At 40.3% G+C, this 22,150-nt stretch overlaps 1 protein-coding gene across 2 annotated transcripts in view; it reads right to left on the minus strand.

Annotated features, from left to right (window-relative positions):
* The window catches only part of FYB1 (FYN binding protein 1), a 118,000-nt gene that overhangs the window by 47,245 nt on the left and 48,605 nt on the right, over positions 1-22,150 (minus strand). The window lies entirely within an intron of this gene.

Below are 22,150 nucleotides of genomic sequence, written 5' to 3' on the forward strand. Positions count from 1 at the left end.
ACACTTCTTTAGTGATTTCTATTGGACCTATGTGCTCAGCATAGAGAGTAAGAGCTATAAAATCTGGTTTGTACTAGCCCACTGTTGGCACTTAAGATATACTAAATAATTACATTCTTTACAAAGCTCTGTCCTTGCCTCCGTGGGTCCCGCATTTCCTGGCAGATTTCACTAGCCTCAGAGGCTCACTGTGACCCTCTGAGGCTAGTGGATAATACTTTCTCTAGAGACAAGGGTCACAGTCTACTGAGCCATTTTCATCATGAGCCATTTTCATCATAAGCCAGCAAGGGAGGTGAGGAGAAGTTATCCTTCCTTGCACAGTCTCTGTTGTCTCCCAGTCTCAGTGATTAATCAGGGGACAAAGGTGGGGGGGAAGCCCAGGCCCACCCTCTACTCCGGGCTCCAGCCCAGGGACCCTAATAGTATCAACTATGGTAGCTGACCTTTTAGAAACATGACATGTACAATTCCCTGGGCCACTTCCCCCACAGCAGCCCTCACTTCCTCAAGCTCCACTTCATCCTTACCTCAGGGCCTCCTTCCTTGTGCCTGATATGGTGTGTACAGCTCAGCCTCTCCAACAGCACAACTTCCTTCCACAGCTCCTGACATGCACACCCACCTGACTGACTGAGAGGCTTTTAACTAGTTTCAGCCAGCCGCTGATTGGCTTCAGGTGTCCCAATCAACCTAGCATTCTCCCTGCCTTCTGGAAAGTTCTTAATTGGCCCCAGGTGTCTTAATTGACCTGGAGCAGCTTCCATTTCACTTAACCTGGTACCAGGGATTTGTTTAGCCTGGAGCTAATATATCTATCTCCCACTACTTTTCTATAGCCATCTGGCCTTGCCCCGTCACAATTCATTCTCAAAATGTTTCTTTTTTCTTTTGTCTCTGTGGGCCTCATTATCTCCTGTGTTGCACCTTCTGTAGTCATCCACACTTGTGCAAACTGAAACCAATGTGGGTGCAAAATACTTCCATTCTAGTGTTGAAATTAATGGGACTATTTGTGAAGGAAACTACCACTCAGTGAAAATAGTGCTGGCAAAATCAGGTCCACAGTGATTGCAGATTAAACCATAATAATGTTTACTGCTTCTTTTCTGCTTTAATTGGATGTTTTGAATTAACCTTAGTTCCATATTTGTCTGTTTCTGCAAGTCTTAATACACAGCATGGAAAGGAGCTATATTAGTGATGGAATTGGAGTCAGCTGAGAACACTCAGGTAAAACAGAAAGAGAAGCAATAATGAAATACCATTGTGGTTGCTCATGTAAATCAACACCATTCAAAGACCTGGTGAATCATTATCATTGTGCACTAGCCTCAACCACTGGCACACCAAAAGACTCCTTCCTCTCCATTACAGATCTCTTTGGCTTTCAGACATCCTGCACCAGATCCAGACAGAGGAGTGGAAAGCCGAGCACCGATGGCAGAAAATGAAAGCTGAATCAGACAGGATGAATAACAAATTACTTGAAGCCTGTGCTGAGGCTGTATGACAGGTCAAGAGAACCTTCCTTTCAGCCTCCATTGAAGCTGCCAAATCCCACCCCAAGGAGCTGTCCAAGGCATAAACTGATTCAGCAATCCTGAGTGCCTACAACCTGGATCAGAGCTAAGTACCAAGCGCTGCAAAGAATTATCCTACTTCACCGAAAAAATCACACACATTAGGAAGCCTCCTCAAGCAGCATGGATCTACTCCACCTGCACCCACCAACCAACCGCCCAGCTGCTTTCCCACAGATCAGTACACTCACTCATCAAGAAGTTCTAGACACATCTAAAGGAGTCCCAACTCAAGACTTGTGAAATTGCACCTCCACCACTAGACCCCTCACTTGTGGAGTCCCACAAGGAACAATTCTCTGTCCAGTTCTTTGCAACATTCAGCTATTAGGTGTACTGATCATACAACATGGACTCAGGTGCCAGAACTATGCAGAAGATAAATAGTTCCACCTATCCTTCACCACAGATGACCATACCACTACCAGCAAGATGGCCCAGTGCTTGGATAAGATCAGCTCATGGATGAAGAACAGCTGGCTGAAACTGAACCTGAGCAAGACTGAGGTGATGCTGGAGGGCAGAGGATAATACTTTGAAAAGTTTTCCATCACAATGCCATCACCTTTGATTGAAGATACACACCCACAATTGGTCATTTCAGTCCATACTTTTGGAGTGCTCTTTGATTTCGCACTGATGCTGAGCTCTCACATAGCATCATCCATGAGTAATGCTCTCTATCATCTCCAGTTGGCTAGGAGGCTCTGTCCCATCCTGGTAGAAGGTGACCTGGCCTTAGTTATTCATGCCTTTGTCACCTCTTGGCTAGATTGCAGCAATGTGATATACCTGGAACGAAGCCTTCAGCACTTAGGGGATTTCCACTGGTACAGAACACTGCTGCACTTCTCAGTAACACAGGCTACTGTGAGCACATCAGTCTTCTGTTCTCTACACTGGCTTCCCATAGAATTTTTAATCAAATTCTAGGTGTGGTCCTTATCTTGAAGGCGCCCCAAGGCCTGGGCCCAGGATATTTAAAAGACAACCTAAAGCCTTGGGATAAAGACCCTGGTTGACAACTAACCCCTTCCCCTGGTACAATGGTACTTTCTGTTGCAAGGATAGAGCTTGTCTGTGTGAGAGTGAGAACAATCTTGGGGGCTGGTCTGATACTGTAAAATGAACTCTTCTAGGAACTCATCACCTTCTTCTCTGAATGCAGGGTGCACTTCTTTGACCTTGCCTTCTCTAACATAAGTACATAGAAATATGTATAACAACACAAAACAAAATATCTACCACAACAAGACCCTCCACTGCACACGGATCTCCTCTGGGGAGAGGATGAAAGAACAAACAACACATGACAGCTGTGTAGTCACATTACTGAATGCACTACTGGAAGGCACTCAGATACTATGGTGATGAGTGCAATATGAGAACCTATATACATAAGAATGGCCATACCAGGTCAGACCAGTTGTCCATCTAGTGCAGTATCCTGGCTTTTGACAGTAGTCAGTTCCAGATGCTTCAGAGGGAATGAACAGAAAAGGTCAATTTCAAGCAATCCATCCCCTATCATCCATTCCCAGCTTTTGGTACTTGGACGTTTAGGGACACCTGGAGCATGGCCAATAATAGCCAAGTCTTCACTGAACTCATCTAATTGTAATATTGAATCGAATCACTAGGGCCTAATTCTGTCACATTTACACTGATGGTTCTTTCCTATGCAAGTAGTTGAATTTGCTTCAATGGGACTGCTTATTAAGCATTGTGAGTATGCTTTCAGAATCAGACTCTGAAATAAAAATGAAATCTGGATCTGATACTTGAGAGCACTTAAGCTTGTGCTTAATTTTAAGTCTATGCTTAAGTTCCATTGACTTCAATGTGACTTTTATTTTCCTGAATCAGGGGAGAAATAAAAAGTGATCAGTAAAATAAGAGTAAAGATGATTTTAATTTACATTATGAACCTCTCCTTTTCAGGTATAAATCATGGCTGAAGGTGGTCTCAAAAAGTCATAGCCTGCTAGCCTGTTTTCCATAAACACTGTGGCTATTTTTCACAGAAATTGCATAAAACTCATCAGTTTGAACACTTTTAGTTACAGAACACCTCAAACGTAGATTGTAAATATTTGACAGATTATTATGCATCTTTCTAATTCAAAAACAAGTTTGTTTTTAACGAATTCAGGCCATTAGTCATTGATGTCTGGGAAGCAGTCACTTTCCATTATTTTTTCTTTTCTTTCAATCATAGAACGTTAGATGCCTGACAGAAAACAGAAGAGAGTTATTCCATAATTAAGATTCTTTTAACATATTGACCACTTCCTAGAAATATAAGTGCTATTGGACCTTTAACTGTGATTGTTCTTTTCTTTCATGTTTTCTGTCAAGATCCTTAGGGCTCAGTTCTCCACTGCTGAAGATGCAAGGGTGCAGGCTGAACGCAGGGAGCCAGTTATGGTTCCCAGATCTAGCACTGTCACTCTGACTTATATCACCTGAATAAGTGATGTTATACCAGTGAAGGGCTCTAATGGATGTAACAGACAAGAGAATCTAGCTTTTCATATTGTTTTAACAGAGCCTTTTGGAAGGGTGGTGAAGGGGAGATGAATATAATTTACTGAGCTATTTTAAAAGGTCACCAGCAACTCACATACAACCGAACACCAGTACACATCTCTCCGAATCCTCTGCTTCCTACTGTTCTGGAACAAAACCACCCAACATCATGTAAGCAATCACTACAATTAAAAATGCAGCTCCCAACTCCTGTATTACTCCTGGGGGAATTCTGCACCACTGCATGACACAGAATTTTGCAGAAATTAACATTGTGTGCACAGAATTTCCTTTCCTCCACAGAAATGGGCTGCAGTGCTGCTAGCTGCCTCTAAGGGCCACTGGATCTGGCAGAGCGCAGCTTGCACATAGAAGACACTGCTGGAGGGAGGGAGAGGACACTAGAGAGTTCCTGGAAGCTGCAGTTCCCAGCATGCCCTGAGGGAAAGAGAGTGTGGTGCGCAGGAAACTCCATGCAAGCCTGGGACTAAGCATCAGACTGTTTCTCCCTCTGGTTCCCTGGGAGGGAGGGGGGAGAGGCGAGGATGTCTGGGCTGGGGGCCATGGCTGGGCTCTGGGGGGGAGGGGGTGCAGGTATCTGGCCGGAGGGGGGCGTGGCTGGGCTCTATGGAGGAGGGGTTCAGGTGTATTGGCTGGAGGAGGCCCTGCAGCTGGGCTCTGGGGGGAGCGGGGGAAGGGGTGGTGGGTGTCTGGCTCCCCAGCTGTGCTCTGGGGCGGGGAAAGGGGTAGAGAAACAGGAACTGGGTTGTCATAGGGGTTTCTTTAACTTTCTACTCTTGGGGGAATTTTTGTGTGTGTTTGTATTGTTACAGACATACTTGCTGACAAGTATTTTCAAATACATTACCAAAATAATTGAAACTGGCATGATTATGTAGTGTTATTTTGACAAATAAAATTTGCAGAATTTTTTAGAATTTTAAAATATTGTGTGCAGGATTTTAATTTTTTTGGCACAGAATTTTAAATTTTTTGGTGCAGGATGCCCCCAGGAGTACTGTATCTTCCATGGGTTAGATTGTGCCTGGCCCTTATTCCATGTTTACATAGGGAGTGCTTGCACAGAGAGGTCAAGAAGAACTGCAGCCCCATGTGTAAAAATAGCCACTGCAATCAGTGGACATTGACCTTCTGTAACCCCTGATCCATATCAGGTGATGGGGACTAGTAAATAAAAACTAGTCTTTTACCAGCATGTGTATGACACCTTATTACTGTGCACTCTGGGGACTGTAGAGGATGTACTGTGCCTGTTCCTCCACAGATGATCCATGGCACCTCAAAGGGCGGAGAGGAAGCAGGACCATGGGTCAGCCCATTATATACCAGCCAATGGAGCTCCCCTACCATACCAAGTGATAGTTTCCTGCATCCCACACAGTGATGTAGGAGAAGCAGCACAGCCTAAATGACACAGTCAAGTTCTATGCAGTGTTGTTGTAGCCATCTCGGTCCCAGGATATTAGAGAGACAAGGTGGGTGAGGTAATATCTTTTACTGGACCAACTTCTATTGGTGAGAGAGACAAGCTTTCAAGCTCATCAACAGAAGCAAGCTCCCCTCAGACCAGGAAACACCAACTCAAAGTGGCACCAGACCCCACTACCAGAACAATACAGGCAAAATCTGAAGACATATTTCTACTGCTACAATGATTAACATCCTCCACAACACACCTTTCAAGATCCATGGGTCCTACACATGCCTATCACACTATGTGGTGTACCTCATCCAGTGCACTAAATGCCCTACTAAGAACTATGTGGGTGAAACCAATCACTATACTCTCAAATGAACTCATGCAGGAAAATTATAACAGACAGACACCATATCACCTGTGGGAGAATATTTTCCACAGAGCAATCACTCTATATCTGACCTATCAGTCCTCAACCTCAAAGGAAACCTGCACAACACTTCCAAAAGATGAGCCTGGGAGCTTAAATTCATAACTTTGCTAGACATGAAAAATCATGGTCTTAATAAAGACACTGGAGGTATGGCTTATTACAACAATCTGTAACCCACGAACTCTCTTTTTTGTCCTATGACTACAGGGGTGTTAATGGGCCACTTCATGTTGAATGGTCCTGCCTATTATGTACTGACTACTTATGCTAAACTATCAGGTCTATCTTGTATTTCGCTGTGAAGCTCTTATTACCTTTCTCAGACCTGAAGAAGAGCTCTGTGTAGCTTGACAGCCTGTCCTTCTCAGCAACAGAAGTTGGTCCAATTAAATATATTGCTTCACCACCTTGTCTCTTGAACAATCAAGTTCAGCATTTTATCCCTACTTCACTGATTTCAGAAGCCTTCTCATTACTTGCACTAATCTCATCCTAATTTTACTAATTTCCAACATCTTCCCGTCCTCCCTACAGTTCTAATAACAGTGTTCCTTCATTTTGCACACACCACAATGGAAACCTCCATGGACACCTCGATGAAATATTAACTTGACCTTCCTCACATGAGGCCTGAGCCTGTGTGATGAGGAACACTCCTGATCGGTACTGAATGCTTTCTACTTTCACTGGTGTAAAGAACAGATGATGATGATGAACACCTCCAACAAGGCACCAACCAACTCACAGCAGAACTGGTTGATTTCAAAATTTGAGAAGGTGGGGACAATTTTTATGACATGTTCTCAAAAAACATTTTCTCCCCCCCCCCCCAACCATTTATACTGCTGGTCAAAAGGTTTTGTATTTTTTTTTTTTTAAAAGAGGAAACATTTTCAAACAGTTTTACTGCAGAGGCAACATGTAGTGGGGAATGCAGAGTCAAATGCCCCTCCAGATTGGCCTGCTGGGGGAGGAGAGAAAGAGGGGCTCTGTCCTCCTCTCCCTGCCCCTCCCCATCAGCATGTTCTGCTGCTTCTGCATGAGAGAGATTGGCTGGGAGGCAGCAGCGGCCTACTCCCTGCCTGGGCTTGGCTGCTGGGGACAGAGGCCCAGCATGCTGGGGCAGAAGGGCGGGCTCTGGCTCACTGGGCCCCTGTTCCTGGCAGCCAAACCTGGGCAGGGAGCGGGTCCCCACTGCCTCCTAGCGAGGTTCTCTCAGGCAGAAGTGGCTCCATCCCACTCTCCGTCCAGTTGTCAGGGAGAGCAGCTGAAGTGCAGGAGGGAGGCTCAGGGAGAGAAAGACAGAGCCCCCCCCTCCTCACAGGTAACGTGGGGTGGGAATAGCATGGTGTTCCTAGCCTGGGCACAGGGCGGTGTGGGAGGCACTGGGCAGAGGAGACACGTGGGGCAGTCACGTGTCCTCCCCTTTAGATTGTGCTCCCCCAGTATGAGGAGGCATGAGTCGTCTATGCCTAGTGCACAGTGTTATGTCTCCATCCACTGTTTCTTCAACCTCACTTTTGATCCTTCCAGAGACACAGTCAAACTCTTTCATTTCCTCAAATCTACATACAACAAGTATATTATCCAGGAATACATGGAAGAGCTAGAGACTACAGTCATGAGAACATGAGAAAAAGACAGACAGATGCAGAGAGGCTGGATGTCACCAACTTGTTGATGAGGTAGCAAAGAAATACAGGTCGGAAAATGAGTGGTAGTTGTCATGAATTTCCCAAAGTGTTTATATGCCTCCTCTTTCAACAATAGAGAAACACATTTCACCGTTTTTTGGGGTTTTTTTTTGGCAGAGAAGTACATTCAAGCTCGCTGATTCTAATTCTGTGAATTTCAATAATCATTACAAAATATTTGCCATCTGAAAATTGTACATACTTTCATAGATTTTTATAAATATTTTGTATTAAATTTTGCAAATTTCTTGAGATTTTTTCAGTTTTAGTAGGAAACATTTGAAAAAGCAAAAGCAATCACATTTAGTCACTTCTATCTGAGAGCCTGGGGAGGTTTATTGGTTTTAAAAAGAGCTTGCTTGCAGCTCTGGCTGTAAAACAAAGAAGCTGCAACAGTGCTTGTTACAGCCGAGCACCCACTTCCTACTTTATTTATGTTTTGCAGAAAACTGTTCTCAGCTCAGCTTCCCTATCTTGCATGCTATTTTAGCAACAGACCAATTAGTCTAGGTTTCCCACTAATATTATTTTAGAGTTGCCCAAAATAAACAACCATGCTCATAGCATTATTGAAACTGAAATCTTTTTAATAAGTATCACACTGCTATCATTTATGTTACTGTGAAAGAGGCACAAAGATGCTAATTATTGCAGGCACCTGGAATGCCTACTAAAGTGAAGTTTACAAAAAGTTTTAGTTATGGCTACCTGTTTTTGCATGCCCATGACTTTTCAAAAAAATTTCTTTCTGTGCAGAAATTTTACATGTGAGGGCCTTGATTCTGCATTGAGAACTACGTAGCACTATCACTCTCCTCCCTTCTTCTCTGACACGCTGTTCTCCCCCATATCCCTCCCCATCCTGCACAGCCCCGATACAACCCCTCCCTACCTTGCCTCCTCTTACTCCAGTTAGGTGATGGAGCTTCCTCTGCTTGCTCTGTAGCAAAAGAAATTGCCCCTACCTCAGGGAATTCTCCAATACAAATCTCCAGCTGCTCGAAGTCGACTTTGTGCCGTGTAAGGGTCACAAAAGAAACATGGCAAACTGGAGAATCTGGCCCTCAGTTTTTAAACAGAACTTCACACTGGTAACAGAATCTAACACACTGTTATTAAAATACTTAGCTCCTACTTAATGCCTTAATTTTCAAAACACTGTACAAACACTTATTAATCCTCATTCCTGTTTTTGAACTGTGGTAATGGAGACATGGAGTGTTTAAGGGCAATGTGCTCAAACTTAAGTGTTTAAATTCAGCACCTAAATCCATAATTAGAGCCTGAGATCCTTAAGAAAATAAAAACAAAACCCAACCATCTTCAGCACATGCGTAAATTTACGAACCCAAGTAAACCCACAGACTTCAATGGGACTATTCTGGTGAATAAAGTTATTCAATGTGTGTTTGCAGGACTGAGCCCTTTGGCTTCTAAATAGGTGGCCAGATATTAAGAAGTGTTAAAGATATGCAGCACTCATTGATGTCAGTGAAGTTGCTTCAAATTTACATTGATGCAACTGAGAGCAGAAATCTGGCCCCTTTTATGGAGGTACCAGAGATTTAATTAATGCCAAACTGTCAGACAAAACTCCTGATTATTTGAAATAAATCCTTAATAACTGATATTGAAGTATTTACAGATATTAGCCAATTAATTTTCATGCTAGAAGAGTTTATTTCTATAGTTTTTGCCAACAAAAAAAATCCTAATTTAAATTATTCAGACATAGAATATGTATGTTCTAATAAGATGCTGATAATTTAAAATAAATCATTAATAAACCATTGATTCAGTTCAGAAAGGGCAGGGAAAGGAAAAGGGGTGTGGGGGGGGCCGCAGGGGAGATTTATTAGAAAAGGCACAAATTAATCTAAACACAACAATTTGGTGTCTCCTCTGTTTCCCAAATTAGCAAATTGGAGGCACTTTGGATGAAACACCGATCATTCAATTTTAAAAACATTCAGATCTTTTTATATGGCACGTAATAGTAACAACAGTTGATAGAAGACAAGTGGTATTTTAATTAAAAATTAATTATAAGGTTATATCCATTGGAGAGCTACGCAAAGCTTCACTCAGACAAGCAGTCCCACGCTTTGCATTCAAATGGTGCTTCTTTGCATATTTTCCATTCAAGAGCAGCACACAAGATGCATCATTGTTCCAAAAAGTATCACTTTACAGTATGTACATTTGGTCAAAAACTAGAAATAGTCACAAATTTTCAACTTACAAAAATAATATTGTAGAATAAAATATTTTTCCAAATAATAGGAAGTTTGGCATAAGTATATTTGTCTGCTAAATTCCTTATTATCTTTACCATAAAATGACTGAACCTTTTCTTTTTTTATTTTATTTTGGCTGCTGTTACATTTATTTAGTAATTAAGGCCAGGGATTTCAAAAATGACTAATGATTTTTCATGTTGAAATTTTTCAGTGCCCAACGTGCAATACCTTAAAGGGTCCTGATTCTCCGAATGTGGGTTCTTAGTACATTTTGAAAATCAGGCCCCTTTAAGGTAACCCCATGGGAGCCTGGTCTGCATAACTGAGGACAGAAACTATACCCAGTTGATCTTCTGTTTATTATTTCCATGTAAATGTATATTTCCCAGAGTATGCCAGAAGAATGTATGCACTGAGCTTTTATTTTAAATTTGGAACTGCTTTTTCTGTGGTAATTTTTTACTGGAGTTTTTGTATTTTATGCCCTTGAGATGGACAGTCAATACAAATAAAATAATGAGCATTATTTGTTTGACAAACTGTGGGCATACCTATGGCCCAGTGTAAATAAGAAATAATGATAGTAACACTGAATATTTGGAGACTCTCAGAAGAAATAATGGACAGCAGTCAGGGCTACCCCTGCGGCTCTGACCTGGCCCGTCCAGGAGGGTAAGAGAGTATCTGGGCCCCCTACTAATAAAGACTGAGAATGGTAATCTATCGCCCACCATAAAACATACAGTAGGACAACCAGTACTAAAGCAACCGTCGCTCGACGCTAGAGACCTTGCAAACTACTGTCTGAATTTGACAGTTGAGCAGTTTGCAAAAAACAGCCTCTGCCACCATCTGTGAGTGGCCAGTGTAATGGACCCCCTGAGTCATGCTTCAGGACAGAGAATGGCACAAAGTCAGCATTTCTTGCCCTGGCGGAAGACCTCCTCATGACCATAGACAAGAGATGTACTTCCAGACCCCTCCTGCAGGACCTCTCTGTGGCATTTGATACCACTGATCAGCAATACTCCTGCTGCAGGGATCAACAGAAATGCCCTGAAATGGCTCAGTTCCTTCCTCTGAGACTGACCACTGAGAGTCCTTATGAGAAATTGTTCCTCCACCTCTAGAGACCGCACCAGCGCAGTCCCACGAGGCCCGACCCTCTCCCCCACATTATTCAACGTCTGTATGGAGCGACTGAGAGAGCTGGCGAGACAACCCAGGCTGAAGTGCCAGAAGTACGCAGACTACTCCCAGCTTTATAAACGTGTAAACCATTTTGTCAACCTGCTTTCCTGGCTTCTCATTGCTTAGCTGACATCAGACCAGCGGGAACATAAGCAGGCCTAAGATAAACCCAGGCAAGACTGAGATGGTGCTGGTAGGAAGAGATATATGTGAAGCAATTGCCTTCTCTATGAAGGACATCTGCCCTCAAATTGCTGAGTTGCTCAGCTGCCTTTGGGTCCTTTTTCAGTCCTTGATGCTATTGGATGGCCAAATAGTTATGACAGCAAAACACTTTCACTTACATTTGCAACTTGCCAGAGGTTTGCACCTTAACTTATTTAACACAGAGCAGGCCATGCTGAGGCATTCACGATCTCCGGATTTAGTCACTGCAGTTCATGTCTAAGAATGAAACTAGACACCCTGAAAATGCTTCAACTTTTACAAAATGCAGCAATCTGTCCGGTCAGCAGTACGGATCACTGTGAATCTATCATCTGAGTGCTCCACTCCCTGTACTGGCTCCCCAGTGAATTCTGAGTCCAGTGCAAGGTCTCTGTCCTGATATTTAAAGACCTCCATGGGATTGCTTGGAAATACCTGAAAGATCACATCTCCCCCTTGTGCATGACTGCATATTGTATTTGGATTAAGGATTATTTCACTGGAACAATGGATTGATCAATCATTGGGGAGGCTTGTGACTGTGGGAGACAGAGCTTTCACAGGAAATGGATATATGCTGTGGAACAAACTCTTGCAAGAGACAGGAATGACCATGGACTTTATTACTTTTAGAACTAAATGCAGAACTCATTTCTTCAATTTAGTTTTCCTTCAACAAGTTCTTCACACATGCATGCGGACACCTGCACACTCAAAAAGCCACTCATTCACTCTGATATAGCCACCCCCCCAACCAAAATTAACAAAAGCCATAAACTAATCAAGCTGGTTTTCCAACAGAGAAAAGAAAAGGAGATGTGATTATTTGTATTGTTAAATACTCGGGGGTGCTCAGGAAATAGAGTGAGTCAGGCCATAAAAGCACAGAGAGAAATAAATAGGTGAACAACCAGATAGATGCATAGCAATCAGACCCACACGATAACAGAGGTTGTTCAAGTAGAAAGGACATTTTTCTTTTTGGAAAAATTTCCAAGAAAGAATTCAAAATTAACCTGAACCCAAAAGGAGCTGCAAGTGCTCAGCAGCTCTAAAAAAATCACGTATTTAGCTACTTAACTTTCTTCTTTTTATGTGGCATCTCCATTACTGGAGATTTGCAACCTAGGCAGCCCATTCCGTATGATCCACTGCTAATCTCTTTTTGGAGGAATAGCCCTTTTCATCTACTCAATGCCCAGCTGAGATCTTCTTTTTTTGGCTTCATCTTCTTCAGCCATCAACTTTTCCTATCAGTGCCTGTAAATATGCATGATTGCCCATTGAACCCATTAAAATGTGCCTTGCAAATTGAATCTTTCTTTTCATAAGATCTAGGACTAGCATTAACTAGGACTAGTTGAGTTCCAATCGTCTCCAATACTTTTTAATTGGGTACGCAGTCTGTCCATGATTTTTTCAGAATTCTTCTATACCACCATATTTTGAAGGATTGTAATTTCTTTATTATGAATTGTTTGAATGTCCGTTTTGCACCACTGTAATTTAACACAGGCCAAATGTAAGTTTTTAAGAGTCAGAATTTAGTTTTCAGACTTATGTCTCCTGTCATCGGATGTTTATTCTTCCAGAATGTCTCTTTGCTCTTGCTGTTCTGCTGCTGACTTTGGTGTCTGATCTTCCATTTTCTGTAATGATGCTTCCTAAGTAGCAATAATTTCTCACTTGCTGTATGGCTGTCTTTCACTGGAATTCTCCTAAATTTAGGCATTTAAATATGAACATTCTGTCCCTAGTGTTATATAGTAATTTCATATATAAATTTTGTACATCTTGTGTAGGTTTTTATGTATGCAATACATTGAATTGTTTATTAGACATTATTTTAAAAGTATAAAGTGTATAGAAATATAGGCCCCAGTTCTGCAAGGTGCTTCAGCAAATGTCAAACTTTAAGTGTAGTCACATTAACTTGAATTGGAGCCAAAATGGATTATCTAATAAACAGTAAGAAAAAGTTTTATTAATTACAGTGAAAACATGGATGCCTTGTCTATATGAATAAGTTGAATCTCTTCTAGCTATTGGCTCTATATTGAGGTTGTGCACTCCTTTGGGGCCTGAGATAATATTAGCCATTGTATGCTAAATTTTCACAATTTTGTGTGTGTTTGTATGCACGAAGAGTGCAGGCCCAACATTTGTGAACACAGAATTAGAGGCATGTTTGAAATCAGCTGAAAAGTAGGTCATTACAGTGCAAGACACATATTGGTATCATTGTATTAATAACCAAAGTCTTGCTTAAGCAAAGTTTTGTTTCTGTGGTATTTTTCCATTGCTGGAGAAAGAAGAAATATTGCTGTCATAGGCATAGGGTCTGATGTGAGGTTTTGGGTTTCACATCACAGGCTATTGCTATAACTGGTTAAAACTATAACTATTTATAATCTATAAATAGATTTTCAGAAAAAGATGTACTTAGAGTTTAAAAACTGAGCACATCTGACAAATGCACAGCATTCTTCTCAGGGTCTATAAACTGGCTTTAAATTGTGTCAATATTAATGGCGTTCATATTATTTTCTTGTGGAAGGGCACCAATAATGATGTCGTCTATGACACTGGTGGCAGTTTAGATTTTGAACAGAACTTGGGTAGCTGTGTGATGAGCATTATTTCCCATGGGCTCAGGCCAAAAGATCCCAGGAAATAATAAGTACAGTTTTAAAACCGAAAGAAAAAACACCCTTTTTGGTAAGCCCTTGGTTTTACTGTAGTTTTCTTTCTAATACAGTGTCCTCTTATCTCCCTTTTGTGAATCCTTACTGACCTTTCAGAATTAAATCATATGGTTCTTATAATTTCATTGTTACTTCCCCTTTCTGACTAGTGTTTTCAATACTGACCCTAATGTAAATAGAATGAGGAGTACTTGTGGCACCTTAGAGACTAACAAATTTATTAGGGCATAAGCTTTCGTGGGCTAAAACCCACTTCATCGGATGCATGCAGTGGAAAATACAGTAGGAAGATTTATATACACGGAGAACATGAAAAAATGGGTGTTGCCATCCCAACTCTAACGAGACTCATCAATTAAGGTGGGATGGCAACACCCATTTTTTCATGTTCTCTGTACATATATATCTTCCTACTGTATTTTCCACTGCATGCATCCGATGAAGTGGGTTTTAGCCCACGAAAGCTTATGCCCTAATAAATGTGTTAGTCTCTAAGGTGCCACCAGTACTTCTCGTTCTTTTTGCTGATAAGGATTAACACGGCTGCCACTCTGAAACCTAATGTAAATGTAATCCAATCCCAACCCCGCTGCCTGTGGTGATCTCCTCATAGCCAGCACAGTCTCCATTTGTTAGTATACATATGGGCTGATTCAGCAAATTTCATGCAAAACTCCATCACACAAGTCCATCCCTACTCAGCAAAATACTTAAGCATGTGCTTAACTTTAATTTGCTATAATATTAATAGAAAACAAACATCAAAGAGGCACTAACACAACTGAAACAAACACAGGTGAAGTGAATTCATTTTGAAATTCAAATAGGTACTTGTAGTATTTTTATTTTATAATATTTGTTCAGCTCTGCTGAACAGCATTGACAGCTATATTTACATTATTTATATTGGGTCTAATCCTGAAGTCCTAACTCAGGAAAAATTCAAATTGATTTAATGTAAGTTTCCGTAACCAGGACTTCAGGACTGAGCCCCCCTAAAACCTACACATAAATTGTAACCTCATATCTCAATAATGTTGTAATAATTTAGGACTTATTTTTATAACCCATATCTTGGGCTTTGTTTCTCAATGACTAGCTCGTATGGAAGGGAAAGGGCGTCCCTATATTTGATAGTAAAGGAGGAATAAGAATGTGGAGATATTCCTGAGAAGATCCTCAGCTGGTGGGAATTGCCAATTGATGGAGTTACAATTCACACCAGTTGAGGACTGCCCTCCCTTCAGTATATTTTTATGGATAATTTTTCTCTCTCATCTTAAAAAAACATTTCCCCCCCAAAAATATTGCTGAGCACACAGCAAAGGAAGTAATTGGTAGAGTGCATGTGTATAAATACAGATTTGCAACATTTTTGCATTGTAGCAATCTTTGTGGTATTTTGCTTCCTCTTAAATATTTACAACAGTGGCATACAGTATCTTACACAACTTTCTGATGGGAAATACTGGAATTTACTTTCTTCCAGTAGATATTCTTTCTGTGCAGTTAAGTAGATTTACTTGTTTAAAAAATATATCAATCTCCCTGTCTAATTGGGTGTTTTTATCTCAAAGCTGTAATGATTTTGCTTACTACGCACTGCAGGACTGATCCTTAGCTGGTATAAATTGGAGTCACACTCCTGATTTCAGTGCAGTTTTGCCAGCTTACACAAGTGGAAGAGCTGGCTGGCCATGAATCTTTAAACACCTTGGTTGAAAAGGCAGTAGTCAGACAGAGCGGATACACAGGGTAAAATCTGGTGCCCCATGAAGTCCACGGCAAACCTCCTGTTTACTTCAGGGGGCCAGGATTTCATCAGTAATATTAAGCGAAGATACACTCTGTCCTCTCTTATGGAGACTTTCTTCCTTAATCTAAAATAAAAAAAATCTCTCAGACTGAAAGCATATGGCTGCTCTCTTAATTATGTGATCTATCATCACCGTGAATTGAGTTCCTACTCTGGGATTAACAAAAAGCAGAAAGGATTTGGAGAAGAGGAGTGTTTCAGTTGGTCCGCAACACAAACATTTGGCTTATGAAAGTTGCCCGGAGCACTTATGCTGCAATTGTGGAAGAAGTCAACACTATCTCTAACAAACCTTGAAACAGACATTATATTGATCCGGTGCTGTCAAACAACAATTTGGGAGCAGACCTTCAGATGGTGTAAGTTAGTATAGCTCCACTGAATTCAACAGAGCTAACAACAATTTATATCAGCTGTGAATCTGGCTCAGAACTGCTAAAATTATTGGCCCAGCTCTCTCTTGAATAGGTTCACAACTTTTCTTCTATTGCAAAAATTGGTAGTCTATTGCACATATTTATTTATTTATCTTTTCTGTAAAGTAATTTCTTCTTGCTTCCTCTATCATGAATGAATCTAAATGTACCTGTGTGACCACCATAGTTCTGATATCAGAGATGCCCCTAACCAGTTCTTCGAGGATTTCATTCTTCACCAAATTTATCCCGAGAGCACAGGCCTCATCACTTTAATATTTCTATTTTAACCACCAGTTACATTAACATTGTCCTGCTTTTATGTGGCAATATAATCATGGTTAGAGAGGTTTGGAACTAAAAAGTTATGAGTTTGTGACCCAAATTCCAACCCAAGCAATCATAAACTTCTGGTTTGATGATTTCAGGCACGTCTAGATGACCAATCTCCTCCTCCCTGCAGGTTATACTGAAAACTTTATATGGACTGATTTTCTCAGAAAGTAACTAAGTAATGGCATAGCATGTGGGAAAAAGTCCACCCCTTTCTATTTTAATTGCTTAAGGGACTACAGCTTTCCATTGCACCAGATACACTGTATCCCATCACACACTTTACATTATGATGGTTTTCATGGTAATTTTATAACATGGCTTTGAAATGAGTCATATTTGCCAGGAGCTTTAAAATCTGATTCTCCTGGTCCTTAGAGATATAAAATGTTATAGCCCAATACACATCTGGAAGCAGAAGCCTTTGGGCTCTTTCATTCACTAACATAACCGACAACTTGCTTTCCACTAGGAGTCACACATAATAACAAAGGGACAAATTCTTCTCTCAGTTAAACCACTGTAAATCAAAAGTAACTCAGCTGACTGAAGTAACAGCAGTGTATACATAGTCATGTGGACAAATATTAGATTTATTAGTACGTCTGTGAGGCAAAAATTTCAGCTCAAATCTTGTTTTTCACTTCCACACTTTAAATTTATGGATAATAAATAATAAATAATAATAATAATAATGATGATTAACATAAAATCATGGAATCTAGAGATGGAAAAGACCTCCAGATCACTTAGGTCAAATCCCTGCCAATGTCAACTGGCCCAATCAGTCATGTATACTTCATGAATATTTTTAAATGTATGGCAGGATATTTTATCTATCTGAAATGACGAGGTAACCAAGATTGAGGCAGTCTGTGACACTTGTTGCTACAGCACTGTTGGTCTGAGAACTCTTTCAGCCAAGACTTTGTGGCATGTTGTATGACAGATGTGATCTCTTCTATTAGATACTAAAAACAAAACTATGGTCTCTGATAAAATGCCTGTTGGAGTTTTTGCTTTTTTTTTTTTTTAAGCTTCAATTGTTTTAGAAATTGATATTTCTGTTTCAAGTGAAACTTCTTTTCTTACCATATATTTTTGTTCTATTTATACCTGTGCTATTATATATATATATATTTTCCCTTTCTAGCAGTGAGGTAACAAAAACCAAAACCTACCAATCAAGCAAACAAAACCTCCCGGTAGTAATCCCTTAGGTCCTGATCCTGCAAACATACATGCACATGAGTAAGTTTATTCCATTGCATAGTTCCATTGAATTCAGTTTGTGAAATTGATTCACATTTTTATGATTACCTGATCATTATCTGAATACTCATAAATAATGAATTACTTGAAGAAGAACAGGACACCTAACTTGATGCTTTTATGTATAAAAATATTCACAAATCAGATTTTAAGACTTTTGACCAACTCTAGTATGTTCTATTTTTTTAAACAAAGTTGCTATTTTAATAGTGACCTATTTTAAATAACTAAAATAAAAAAAATGTACAACTTTGCAAGTCACTGTTTTGTTTTGAACTCGAATCAGAACTGCATTCCCTTTGCTCCAATATATTGTGCATCAGACAGTTAAGATAGTGTCATATTATTTTATTATCTTATTTGATTGTTAATTATTTAATCTGCCAATCTGTGATTTTGGGCAGCTCTCTGTGCCTTCCTCCCCTCCCCCTTCCACTCTTTGGCTGTTGTATCCATTTAGGGTTTGTCCACACAGTAGCTGAGGGGTGTAATTCTGAGCTAGGGTAGATGTACACAAGCTAGCACTGCTAAAGCTAGCATGTTAAAAAAACAGTGTGGCCATGACAGCATGGGTGACAGCATGTGCTAGCCCCCCGACTATGCACCCAGGGAATCAGGGGGGATTGTTCTTGGGCAACTAGCCTGAGCTGCCACTGCTATTTTCAATATGTTAGCTCAAGCAGAGCTAACACGTCTCTCAACCCGAGCTGGGAATCTCACTTCCCAGTTGATGTGTAGACATACCCTTAGACCGTAAGTTCTTCAGGGCAGGGTATGTGTTTGTACAGCACCTAGCACAATGAGGTCTCAATATTGACTGGGCCTATAACAAAAATATTCATGATTATGATTATTGCTGCTTTTTAGTTATTTATTCCCACCTGCAGTTAAATACAGTGATTACAACAACTTTTGTAACATTTCCTTTATCCTTCTTTTCTTCTCAGGTAATTTGCTTCAGAAAGCGTCATCTCTGTGAAGTAATTTTTCTTTAAATTAAAAGGAGAAATAGGAGAGGTACCCTAAATGCCCTCCCTCCTAACTGATTCATACTCATTGCCTTTCAGTTCTGCAACTAATGTTCAAAAGCACAAATGCTCTTCATTCACAGGGTAGAGAAAAGGAAGGTCTTTGAGGTATTTAGGATCTTATCCTGCAACTGATTTCACATGGGTGAACATCTCTACCCACATGAAGCCACAGGTGCAGGACTTCCTCTGTGCAATCAGTTGCAGGGTTGAAGACTTAGGCTGTCAATTTTTTTGGGGAAAGGACCGTGTTTTTACTTGTTTTTGTGAAGTCCTAGCACACTTTTGGGTACTCACTAATAATTATTGTTGTTATTATTATCATCTGACTATGGAAAGCCAATAGAGTACCTATGATTTACGACTGAACTGATAATAGACTGCGCTGTATTTCACTCTAAGTGGGAATGGCATTAGTGGATAATACCACAGTGGTTTGCCAGCAAGTTTGCTCGTTCTCTGCTTACTCAGCACCCAAAATCACAGAAGTAAATCCCAGAGCAAAAAGGTGCCAATGGGATGCAGAAAGTAAAAATGATGACACTGTTGCAAAGCTACTATCCCAGGAAGTCCAACAGCTATGAATGATCTGTTTACTTGAAAACTAATTTTTCCAGGAGTTATTTTAATTTAAGCTACCTAAGAACTCACCCATCCATCCTCAAGTACAAGGTATGTTGAGCAACCTACAAGGATATTAGTGGTACCTATTGGAAGCTAGTAATTTTGCTTCGACATAGTTTTATTACTATTATTATTACAGCATATTTGAGGCACTTGACAGCACTAGTACGATCACATGGACTCTTCACCAAAGAGTCTACAAATGAAGTCCCTGATCATGCAAGCTGGTATGCATGGTTGAACCTTTGCACCCATGTGGAGCCAAGTGCAGGATCAAAACCCAAATCATTTATTAAAAATTAGATTTCTAGCCCCGGTGGTTGCAGAGGAAAGCTTGAAAACATGACCTGAGAGCACCCTGACAGCTCAGAAAACAGAGACAAATATGATGAACCTCATATTTATTATTCTTTTAAAATTCCTTGATCTTTTTGGGGCCTGATTCCTAATTTTTTTTAACACTGGTTAGTAATTCTGCTGTTGTTTTTGATTGATCTCTCTGAGTGCTTTTCACAATTTATAGTGTCACTAACTTAAACAGTGTTCTCTACACTGTCACATAGATGAAGATTTGGCCCATGCAATGAATTAATGAAAACACTTAAAAAATACAGTTACACAGGAAAACCAGAATGTAGTGACTGATAAGATTGTGCACTTTAATTAGCCAAGCTTCAGCATGAACTCAGCACTGAAGGAATTAGCTGAATATAATGTTGCACCCATACTCTGTGTTCATAACATGGCTTTTATCATCAATGGACTCACCTCACCACTCTGAATTCTTTTCTCTATGGAGTCTTCATCTGGGCATAACATTTTGTTTATGTGCATTCAGCAGTATGTAAAAACAAATACCACAAAAAGCATGCAATGCAGTGTTCTAAATATGAAAGTAACAAAGGCAATGGGGCTTGTAGACCCATGTCTACAATGGGCCTTTTTGCACCATCATAATTACATTGATGTAGCTGCACCAGTGCAAACCATTAGTGTAAAAAGTGACTTACACTCATACAGCTTAACCACCTCACACAGAGCTTTACCTGATTGTGAAATGAGTTGAAGTCTTCAGCCAAAGAATGCTAGAGAATTCAAAGTATTATTGTAATTATTAATCTGTGTGACATAACCCGAAAGCTCACTGTGCCAGTATTACTAACAAGCATTCAAAATTCATAAAACAAGCCCAGAAAGATCATGAGATTGAATTAAAATGTCATATTTTAAAAAATAATAATAAATTTGGTGTTTTTTTATTTATCTTCCTAAGCCCTCAGAGTACACTTGGGTCAAGTTTTGCAGCTTTTCTCTTAAACCAGGAGGGAGAGAAACTTTCTTTTTTAAAAATGAAAGCTGAGATTCTTGACTAATCACTTGACTCCTGGAGCTCAGGCTTTAAGAGAAACATCAATTATTGCAAGATTTGCAATAAATTGTGAGAGTTGACAACACTGAGATGCACGGGATTAGTTCAGAGAAAGTGCTTGCAGTCACTATATAGAAAGATACCTTAAACCAACAATTTCAAACCTGGGTGACTTCCATAGAAACTAAGGGTGTTCAATACATTTGAAAATCTGACAACTTCTGCTTATATGGATTTAGGAGCCTAACTTTTAGGTACACATATTTTGAATGTTTGGCCTTAGTGGGTGACACATTTTCCAGAGTCTCAGAAAATCCAACCTGCAGCAATGGCAGGCACACCTGTTTTGGTGTGCAAAACTGTATCTGAAAAAGAGCAATTTATATGCACCTGCCCAGGTGCTGCAAGTGCACCAGTGAGAGGGAAGGGGTCTATCCATGCAGAACTCCTTGCGCAACCAGAGCCAACATTACTTATTTTGCACAAGACAATGATTGCATGCACACAGCTCTGTATTTTAGACAGTGACAGGCAGGTACTCACAAATACTGGAGGCATGTTTGCAGAGGCTCTCTGTATAAAGCTGTCTCGGTATTTATGTATAGGTGATCACAAGCCTCGAAATTCAGATTGGGATTACTATTGCCAAAAAATTCAGAGGTTCTTGCTTCTTCATAAAAAATGAGCCAGATCTTTAGCTGATATAAATCAGCATAGCTCCATTGAAGCCAGTAGTGACACAATGATTTACACGAGCAGATGATCTAGCCTGGAAGCTGTTTGTGAAATCTGTATTCAGATCTGGATCTGAATTTCAAACAGCTCCAAATTTGGAGGACACTTGATTCTGAGGTTTTGCTTAAGGCCCATCTTTATAGATACATTTTAAAAAGGTGCTCTCAGATTCATGCATTGACCTTAAGTAACCACACAAACGTTTGGGCATTTAAAATGACAAACCACAGTGTATCTAACACATGTAGCTATTTAGCTACCCATCTCCACCAGGAAATTGCTTTGCGAAAAAGGACATTTTACGACAACGCCTCATTTTAAGCAAACAGAAAATAAAAGCCTCATAGAAGAAATACTTGAAATATTTGATTCAAGTTATAACCACATCTAAGCAATTTTCAGAAACAAATACACAAATTAAAGAAGATGCACCTTCTCCACTGGGTAATAATTGGAAGAATCAAATGATTTTTATTTTGCAACTATTTTTCTCTTGCTTTCAGTAGGTTTTGCCCTGTGCAGGGGACAACACTTGCA

This window comes from Lepidochelys kempii, chromosome 5 (assembly GCF_965140285.1).
Source record: "Lepidochelys kempii isolate rLepKem1 chromosome 5, rLepKem1.hap1, whole genome shotgun sequence".
In the NCBI taxonomy this organism is placed as follows: Eukaryota; Metazoa; Chordata; order Testudines; family Cheloniidae; genus Lepidochelys; species Lepidochelys kempii.